Here is a 9,843-nt window from a genome sequence, read left to right on the forward strand (position 1 = left end):
TGGCCAGCAGGTCGAGGGAGGTGATTCTGCCCCTCTACTCAGCTCTGGTGAGACCTCACCTGGAGTACTGCGTCCAGCTCTGGAGCCCTCAGCACAAGAAGGACATGGAACTGTTGGAACGGGTCCAGAGGAGGGCTACAAAAATGATCCGAGGGCTGGAGCACCTCTCCTATGAGGACAGGCTGAGAGAGTTGGGCTTGTTCAGTCTGGAGAAAAGGAGGCTACGGGGAGACCTGATTGCGGCCTTCCAGTACCTAAAGGGGGCCTATAGGAAAGATGGGGAACGTCTTTTTCATAGGGCCAGCTGTGTTAGGACAAGGGGAAATGGTTTTAAACTAGAACAGGGTAGGTTCAGGCTAGAGGTAAGGAAGAAATTTTTTACAATGAGGGTGGTAAAACACTGGAACAGGTTGCCCAGAGAGGTAGTGGAGGGCCCATCCCTGGGAACATTCAAGGCCAGGTTGGACGGGGCTCTGAGCAACCTGATCTAGTTAGCAGTGTCCCTGCTCACTGCAGGGGGGTTGGACTAGATGACCACTAGTGGTCCCTTCCAACCCTAAACATTCTATCATTCTATGATTCTATGCCCTTGTAGCTTTCTGCTCACTGCACCTTGCCCTTCCTTTCTTTTGGGTATGGATTCTCTCCTTTACTCACTTCTACATTACTCTTTGGATGCTTTTTCCTTACTACAAGGTTGATCTGATCAGCTCAGACCATCTTCACCCAATCTGTGCCATTACAAATATATCATTACTACGTAACCATTTTTATTCTGCAGTGTAAATGAATGCTGTATCCGTAATCTTAGCCATTTTTTCACTCCTCAGTCCAGTCCTTTTTTCTGCAAAGGTCTAACATTTTATTCCAAGGAAAAAAAAATGACTTGTAATGCAGCTATCATGCCTACCTTCAGTATTCCTTCTTCTTCTTCCTTCTGTGTCACGGGCATTGAATTTTCCTCACTTCTGCAGAGAAGTCCCACTGACCTCCATGTCCTCAATCAGCTGCTGTTCACACCGCTTCATTTTTCCTACCTCCTTACTCTCCGTGGGTTCTTGCCTTTCTCATTGCACGTGTCAGTTCATCCCGTATTAAAGAACCGTGCTGACCCCATTTGTCCTCTGGCCATTACCACAGCTCCCTTTTCCTGTCATTAAGGTAAATGATTGTGCTGTTTACAGTTGTAGCCATTTAGTTTCACCCTTATCAATGTCATAATACAGTTCTCCCTCGTTTGTCAAAATAGCTAATGACGTGGTGTAGTCCGAGACAAATGACGGTGAGCTGCGTAGCTCTGTCTCATCGCCTTTGACCCACCAGTCACTTTTCGCATTGGTGAGCTGCTATACTGTTTAAGCTGGAATTACAAACTATTTCTTTTTTTGTCAGTGGAGACTTACTTTCTCCACACCTGCCTCAGTACCTTTTCATCTCTGCTACAGCCATGCTGGGGCGACTTACAAGGCCCTCTCTTTAGGACTCTGCCTTGCATCTGTGCCAGTGGTCAAATATGTAAAAATTGCATGTGGCCTTGTTGTCCTCCTGCCTCTTACCTTTTTGGATGGGAGTTCCTTGAGGCAGAGATTGTCAGGAAATGTTTGGATTTTTTCCACGTTTTAGTTCCATTGAACTATTTTTAGTTTATTTCTTTTGCCTTTAATGCATCTTGAAAGAACGCCTACTTAAAATTCTGAGTGCTCCTGACATAAATTAAAACAGAATCCAAAGTAATAATGAATTAAAACCAATAGCATTTTTCTCCAGCCACACTCCCTGCACATATCCACACTATAACTAATTAAAATGAAAATAAGAAATGGAATCTGGTACCCTTTAAATCCCAGGGAGAAGAGTTGCTTGTGCGCTTCCCCAGTGCTTCTCTGAAGCCCCTCGGAGGCAGCTGGGTTTGGCACGGGCCAGTCAGACCAGTAGATTGAAGCAGTTCAAGGTTAAATGAGAAAATTATTTCTGGAGTGAAGGTTTCCAAGTGCGTGCTCTGCTGAAAACCCCCTCTTTTTTTTGAATGGGGTGGATTCTATCGCGGACACCCTGGTAACACATGGGAATCTCATTGGAGAGCGAGCCTGGAAGCAATACTTCAGCTCTTTAGTTCTCGTTTTCCTCATCTGAGGAAAAAAGAACAACAAAACCCCCTAGAAAACTAGTAATACCTTACAAAGATATTGAGGGGGTTAATTAATTAGCAAATCGATTTGATATTTAATGAGCCTATTACTGGACTGCAGTATGAAATACTATCCAATTCTGTTTTATCCCAGAACCTTGTCATCTGCTTGCTTGAGGACATAGAAACATAAACAGGAATTAACTTAGGGACAGCTAACAAATGAAGCCTTCCCAGGTGCAATTAAGAGGAGATGACAAATGTGATTATTGAAATCTAATAAGTCCATTTGTCCTTAGGCTGACAGCTTGATGTTTAAATAGATTCTGTAATTTTCTGCTGTCTCTTTCATTTGTGTTTGTGAATTAGTTCATTTTACTGTTCTAGATTTCTGTGCCAGTTCTTAGTATCGAGTTCTTAATTGTCTTGGGAAACAACATGTATTAAAAAAACAGATACAGGATAAAATTCATGAAGGTAGTCATCATTGGAGAGGCTGATCTGTCCTACTTACAGACCAAGATACTACTAATGATTATAACTGCAGTAATATTTTCAAACTATGAAAGTTATTTCAGCTTTTTCCTATGATATGAATTCTGTTCACTCAATGTCTGTCTGTCTGTCTATCTTTTACACAGACGTGCATTTGCCTTTTTCATGTGTTTTAAGAGCACAGGCCACACTGAGAACTTCTGTGAGAAGTGGGACTATGAAATTCATGCATCCGGTGGTGTGATATCCCTACAAAGAAAACATAATCTAAATGCAAATTATCTTGTAACCTTATTGCTCTGTTGAAAAGGTGGAGTCATGGAGAGCATTTGGGTTTTCAAAGCAGCTGTGAAAGGTACTTGAAAGATGCAAGGGAATGAAGACTGCTGGAGGAGGCTGAGAACTAATGATTTTTAAAGCACTTATCTTTAGAAAGACATAATTTGATGAGGGAATCAAAATGTGAGCATATAGTCAAGAGAGGTTTTTCTGCTTTATTGTACCTCTTACTGTTTAGCAATCTCCCCATTTATTGCTCCTACCTACTCTTGGGGTTCAAGTCAAATTGTGCAGTGATGAAGTCATGGAAAGGTTCAAAAGCCCAGCAGCCTCAAAACAGATCTGCCCTCAAAGGAAGGTGAAGTGCAGTGTGATCAATATGCTCAGTGATATGCATTTCCAGGCGACAATCAGTGCTGAAGTCTTACCGTGAACAGCAAAGCAAATGACTTTAAGCTACTGTAGCCAATCTGTTAAAACTTGGTTTTCAGATAAGTGTACAAAAGTTTGATGCCAATTTTATCAAATCTTACAAATGTCCCTTTTTACACTATTCAAGTATTTCTGTTTCCCAGCAATACTAGGAAGTCAGAAACTTGTTAGGCTTTATGTATTACAGATGAATTTATTTTTGCAAGTCGTGGAAATAAAAAACTCTAAATAAACAGAAGTTTGGTTTGCATTATGGATTCATATTCTGGTTTTAGTATATGTATGACATAAAATGACCGTCAGAAATTAGTTTCTTTCCCCAGGCCCTTCTCATTTTGCATGGTTACCTTCGTCCCATGACAACAGATAAATTAAACAAGTCTGGTGAATCTCCCCTTTCATCTATTTACATTTAATTAGACATAAATTAATCATCTTATAAATAAAAATAGCATCCACAATATAATAAAACCAATCAAAACTAGAGCCGAAGAAAAGCATGCAGGACAGGAGTTAGAATATGCCTTGAACTTCGCACTGGACATTTATTAGCCCCTGTGCTCTCAACAGCTTTAATTGTTAGAACGCTTCTGAATCCCAGAACAGCGTTTCTTTGGTGCTCTTTTCAGTTGCTGAAGTAGACCTTATCTGGAGCCCATCTTATTAGTCTAGGTGATTTCCATTCACAGTGAGTGGATGGGTGGTTACTGCTTTTAAGCACCTGAGCAGGATTGGTGTCATTCTGGATGTTCTCCCCCGCCATGCAGAGCCAGCATCCTTGAACGTGTCCTGAGATGTCTCCTATTCTGTGCGAGTCATGATAAACGCCTTTATGGTGCTGAACGGTTATCACCTTGGCAGAGGTCAGTGTCTGCTAATTCTAGTTATTACTGTTTCACAGATTGATTCCTTCTCAATCTAAATCATTCGGTTCAGGCCTGCTTTGAAATAACATGCCAGAAGATCTCTCTCCTTATAGCCAAGAAAGCGTGAATAACACAGAAGAAAATTGCTTACCGTAACAAAAGTAGACATAGTCATTCTGCTTAATGAAGCAGTAAATATAAATAATGGGATAAATTTACAAAAAAAAAAAAAAGTGATTACTCACTGTTAGACTATGATATATTCTCTTCCAGTAGAAATAGGGAGAGGCTTGCTTATTAAGAAAGTTAAAACTAGATGGAAGCAAAGCTCTAGATAAGGGAAGCAATCCTCCTTTGGCAAGGAAATACAGCAGATTAGCTGCTCCGTCCGTTGCTAACATCTGTGACTGCCAAATACAAGCAACACACGCCTGTATCTGAATGGCAGCATCTTTGCCTTCCTTTCTTAGAACAATTGGTAATGTTGCTCACGTTTTTTGACCTTAGTGCTGACATGCTTTCATGGCCTAAGGGAGTCACACCTTGGGGTCGCTCCTACCGTACAGTTACTCGCACAGGTTGTGCTCTGAGTGGTCTTTTCTCACTTCAGTCAAGCAGTGAAGTATTTCCTGTGTAGTTCTCATAAGCAGGTTTTATATGTCATTTCAAGCAAAAGTTGGAAGATTTACTTCTGGCATAGTTATCTGGATAGCAGGATTTATATTTTCTATTTCTGACTTAATGCCACACATTTCTCACATGTAAGTGTTATCAAAGGTGTCTAGTTTTTCTGAAACATGTATTTCACACTTGAGGGTCCTCTTTGTGGATGAGGGTGGCTCTAACCCATTAACTGGAATTTCTTCCTTGAACTGGAGCTATTTTTGCATACTTTTCTATCATTTTCTTGAAGCCATGAAATCGCAACTTTGCCAATGCTTCCACACAGTCACAGAGGTTTTTCTGGTTTGCTTTTCAATATGAAGTTGGGGATTTAAAAGACGGGTAGACGAGGTGCTTAGGGCCATGGTTTAGTGGTGGGATGGCAGTGTTAGGTTAAGGGTTGGACTTGATGATCTTAAAGGTCTTTTCCAACCTAAACGATTCTATGATTCTATTTTTGTTTTGATTTGTTCTGTTTAAGCCACCATTCTTTAAAAGTAAGAGAAGCACAATCCCCTTTTTTTTTTGCTGTGGTGATGGGGAGCGCACCCATTCTTATAGAAAGGGAAGGACAGAGGCGTAGAATGTTCTTGACACAGGGAAGTCAAAATGCTCTGGTTTTTGAAATTGCATGTTAAGAACTATCAGTGAAGAAGATTCGTAGGGTCCTCATTTGCATGCTTTGCTAGCACAACTCTTCTCCTTTACAGATAGGGAAAAAGCAGTTGAATTTATGGCTTTTTAACTCTTTTGTTGTATTCTGCTCTATAATTTATTCCTGTTCTCTTTGAAATGCTTCGCAACTACAGGTACAAAGGGAGTTCATATATAGGGACTTCAGTATGATCAGATTCAGACTATCAGAGATTAAAAGGGACTCATTTTTGCAAGAGAGAGGGGAAGGAATTAGCACTCTGCAGGACTGAAACATGGTTTGATCCTCAGAATATAATGAATCTGTGCCTAAGAAGCTATTTCTTCTCTACTTTTTCAGACTGATGTTAAAAGTCTTGTATATTTAGGGACAGGAATAACATATTCTAGACAAGTATGCTGTCTTTGTACTGTGTTGTCCTGGTTTCAGCTGGGATAGAGTTAATTTTCTTCCTAGTAGCTGGCAGAGTGCTGTGTTTTGGATTTAGTACTACAAGAATGTTGATAACTCGCTGATGTTTTAGTTATTGCTAAGTAGTGCTCAGACTACTCAAGAACTTTTTCAGCTTCCCATGCTCTGCCAGGTGCACAACAAGCTGGGAGGGGGCACAGCCAGGACAGCTGACCCAAACTGACCAAAGGGCTATTCCATACCATATGACATCATGCTCAGTATATAAACTGGGTGAAGAAGGAGGAAGGGGGGAACGTTTGGAGTGATGGCGTTTGTCTTCCCAAGTAACCGTTATGCGTGATGGAGCCCTGCTTTCCTGGAGATGGCCGAACACCTGCCTGCTGATGGGAAGCAGTGAATGAATTCCTTGGTTTGCTTTGCTTGCACGCATGCACGGCTTTTGCTTTCCCTATCAAACTGTCTTTATCTCAACCCATGAGTTTTCTCACTTTTATACTTCTGATTCTCTCCTCCATCCCACTGCGGGGGGAGTGAGTGAGCGGCTGCGTGGTGCTTAGTTGCCATCCCAAGTTAAACCACGAAATGTGTGCGTACAGCTGTTCTATGCCTTTCATCTTGACAACCAAGAACATACCTAATTTGGACCTGAATGCCTGCCTGCAAGCATCCAGGATTAACAGCCTGTGGGAAAGTCCTTGGGGACCCACCTGTTTTCAAAGCCATTCTATTAAAGCTGGATGTTTAAAGAATTTAATTCTGGAGGAGTCAGGGCCCAGACTTCCAACTGGATCAATTTGATTCCAAATGCAGGAACCTGACCTCAGAGAGCTCAGAAGGGAGTCATTAATGGGCCATCAGAGCACTGCTTAGTCATTTGCAGTTCTTAAATCTGATTGCCTTTATCCTGCTTCTCTTTCAGAGATCTGGGGCCAGCTCCTTGGTTACTTACTAGATGCCCAGAGACTTCTACTTCACACAAAACATTTTTTTCAAACATTGAGTTTATTGGTCCCATCACGCAACCTCATCTCAAGCTTTCCTATTGATTTACAGTCTTTTTACCACATTGGCATTGCAGCTACATACACCTGATGCAAGTATTTGTGGAGACATATGGCAGACTTTGTTGTACTTCAGCATCAAAAGCCATTTCTAGTCAAAAGAGCTCCATGTATTTTTTCCAAAAGCTTTTTGTGAACCCAGAAGGCCTTGTGGCCTGCCAACCCATTTGCTGAGGCACATCTGTTTCTGCAGAATTCTTATCCATTCCAGCCAGAAAGATAAATGTTGTGATTCATGGCTGAACTTCTCCCAGTTGGGATGAATGGCTTGTACTGTTCAGTAGACACTCAGACCCTGTCTAGATCCTGGTTATTATTTTAGAAGCATCTATTAGCATACAGAAAACTTGAAGTTAATTTGGTCACTGCAGACTCAATAGCTATGCTGAATAATGCTACTGGTTGCACATTCTGGTACAGGAAAATTAATGAAGATTTTGTTGTTTTGTACATTGGAGATGATCAGCTTCAGATCTAGAATTTTTCCAGGAAGCAGCAGCTATACGTGGAGCTTTGTGAAGGAGTTGCCGTGTTACTTCAAGTCATAGCACTTGGAGAAGACGTCCTCCGTAAAGAAGCAGAGCACAATGTTCCCCTTTGAAAAGTGCCACCCTGACTGCCGCAGAGTTTCAGTAACTGTTCAGCATAGGAAAGTCCAGCTGTTTGGACTGCAGTGGTGGGCTGTTGTGTAATGGTTTTTATGAGCTGACAATAGATAATAAACATTATGAATGGTACGGAGTAAGTGACTTGCAGAAAAGTAGGATTCCTGTGTTCCTAAGGGCCATAGGTACTGTCCTAGAGGAGAAAATGAGGTTTTGAGTCTGTGGGTTTGAGAGTCCCTTACAAGGTAGAGGGATAAATGGATAACTATATGGGAAACAGGGGAAAAGGGGTCTTGGCATATTAAATGTCGAGAGAAGTAAGGACAAGTCCTTCCTAAGGACTTTGTATGTGTAATTATGAAGTTTATTTCATGTTCTAAGTAGATGGCATCTTGTAGGCTTAATGAATTGTTAGCATTCAACGTCCTTTCTTGTACTGTTGTGCAAGCAAGCCGTGTGTGGTGCACAGACTGTCCTGATCATCGGTTGGATTGTGTTTGGAAGGGAAAAATGTGCAACCTAGACTTTTCTGCCCTCCATTCTCAGTTTTCTAGACCATTTTGTCCATCCTATATAGAGCTGGGCATTTAAATTATTGAAAGCAGAGCAGGGAGCTTAAAATGCAATTTGAACATGCTCAAACCATTGAGGAGTTTTGTTTAGCTCCCCTTATATTAACATAAGGATAATTATGACTTATTCTCTCTTCAACAGAAGAGATCGTATAAAAAAAAAATCTCACTACTTCTGAATGTTCCTCCCTATATCGCAGCTGTTGTACGATGCAGGAAGGGATTCATAGTGCCACAGTTGGCACAGGTGAGCAGCACCCCAGAGGGCTGGGTTCTCTCTCTAGTTCTGCCACAGAGGTGCCGACCATCGCAGAACATACTAGGAGCGAGCGGTGCCTCGTCTCCGGAGCAGCGCTAGCGGCGGGCGCTGCAGTAGGCGGACCTGGTGGGTAAGACAAACCAAGCGTTCGCATTGGCTCGTTGGTCTAGGGGTATGATTCTCGCTTAGGGTGCGAGAGGTCCCGGGTTCAAATCCCGGACGAGCCCTCCTTTTAAAACTTCTTCACCGAAAGGGTTGTCAGGCTCTGGAGTGGGCTGCCCAGGGAGGTGGTAGAGTCCTCCTCCCTGGAGGTATTTAAAAGAAGGATAGATGTGGTGCTTAGGGACAGGGTTTAGTGGTGGGTGGCAGGGTTAGGTTAAAGGTTGGACTCGATGATCTCAAAGGTCTTTTCCAACCAAAGTGATTCTATGATTGTATGAAATAAAGTTGTTCCCATGGTGTTATTTTCTTATTATAAATTATTCTTTACACAAGGGTTTTAGTGAAGACAATTTTATTCCAAGTAATGTGTGAAAGTTGACTAAGGACCAGATAATTCTTGCTCGGCTGCTTTTTCTCAATAAAGAATTATAAGTCATATTTAGAAACATGTAAAAGTCTGACAACTGTAAATCTGTTTCTCTTTGCTTCTCTTTGGCACTGCCACTCCACCAAGAGGTTGCTCCACTCTTCTTTGTTCTGAAATGAGGAGGACCAGTAGCTTCAGGCCAGTGCTTTGAGGATAAAGCTAATTGACAGTCTGTGGTGTAAGGAGTACACAGATGCAGATTTTGGACTTCATTAGTGGTGATGAAAAATGCAAATGCTGTACTTTAGATAATAAACACAAGCTGGAAGTTTAGATCACTGTGCTCCTCTGAAACTGCCTGTATTACAAAAGATTTTTAGATGCAGAGAACCTAGATGTTACAGTCTGCCCTCTCGACTATTTTAAATAGGCACTATTGGTTTGATTGTTTTTAAAACAGCATTAATAAAGTGAACCCATGTCTATATGTGTTTGTTTACTGTCTAGTATGAAGGACTGCTATTTGCCAAATCCAGCTCTGATTTAAAGACTGAGCAGCCACACTGAAATTGGTAAGAACAAAGTCAACCCTGCCAATTTCCACATAGATATGCAAATACCACTCAAAGCAGAATTTGGACCTACAAGTCATTTATCTGTTGACAGCTCTTCTACAACTCAAGCCTTGCTGTCAAGGAAATCACAATGCCTTTACTTATTCAGGTGGTGTCTGGAAGATCCAGCTTGCTTTCAGAAAAAAAGATAAAGAAACATTATCACAAAAATCAGTCACCCCTACTGACTGCAGTGATATCCCTGAAGGCTAATAATTTATTTTACTGTGTTCAGTCCTCCTAGTTTGCCCATGACCTCGATCTCTTGTTA

The 9,843-nt window shown here is 41.6% G+C and overlaps 1 non-coding gene across 1 annotated transcript; it reads left to right on the forward strand.

The window, feature by feature from the left end:
• Positions 1 to 8,584: 8,584 nt before the first annotated feature.
• On the forward strand, positions 8,585 to 8,656 carry TRNAP-AGG. Its single transcript has one exon. It is a non-coding gene; the product is annotated as a tRNA-Pro (tRNA).
• The last annotated feature ends 1,187 nt before the right edge of the window (positions 8,657 to 9,843 follow it).

This window comes from Egretta garzetta, unplaced genomic scaffold, assembly GCF_000687185.1.
Source record: "Egretta garzetta isolate BGI_Z169 unplaced genomic scaffold, ASM68718v1 scaffold40, whole genome shotgun sequence".
In the NCBI taxonomy this organism is placed as follows: domain Eukaryota; kingdom Metazoa; phylum Chordata; class Aves; order Pelecaniformes; family Ardeidae; genus Egretta; species Egretta garzetta.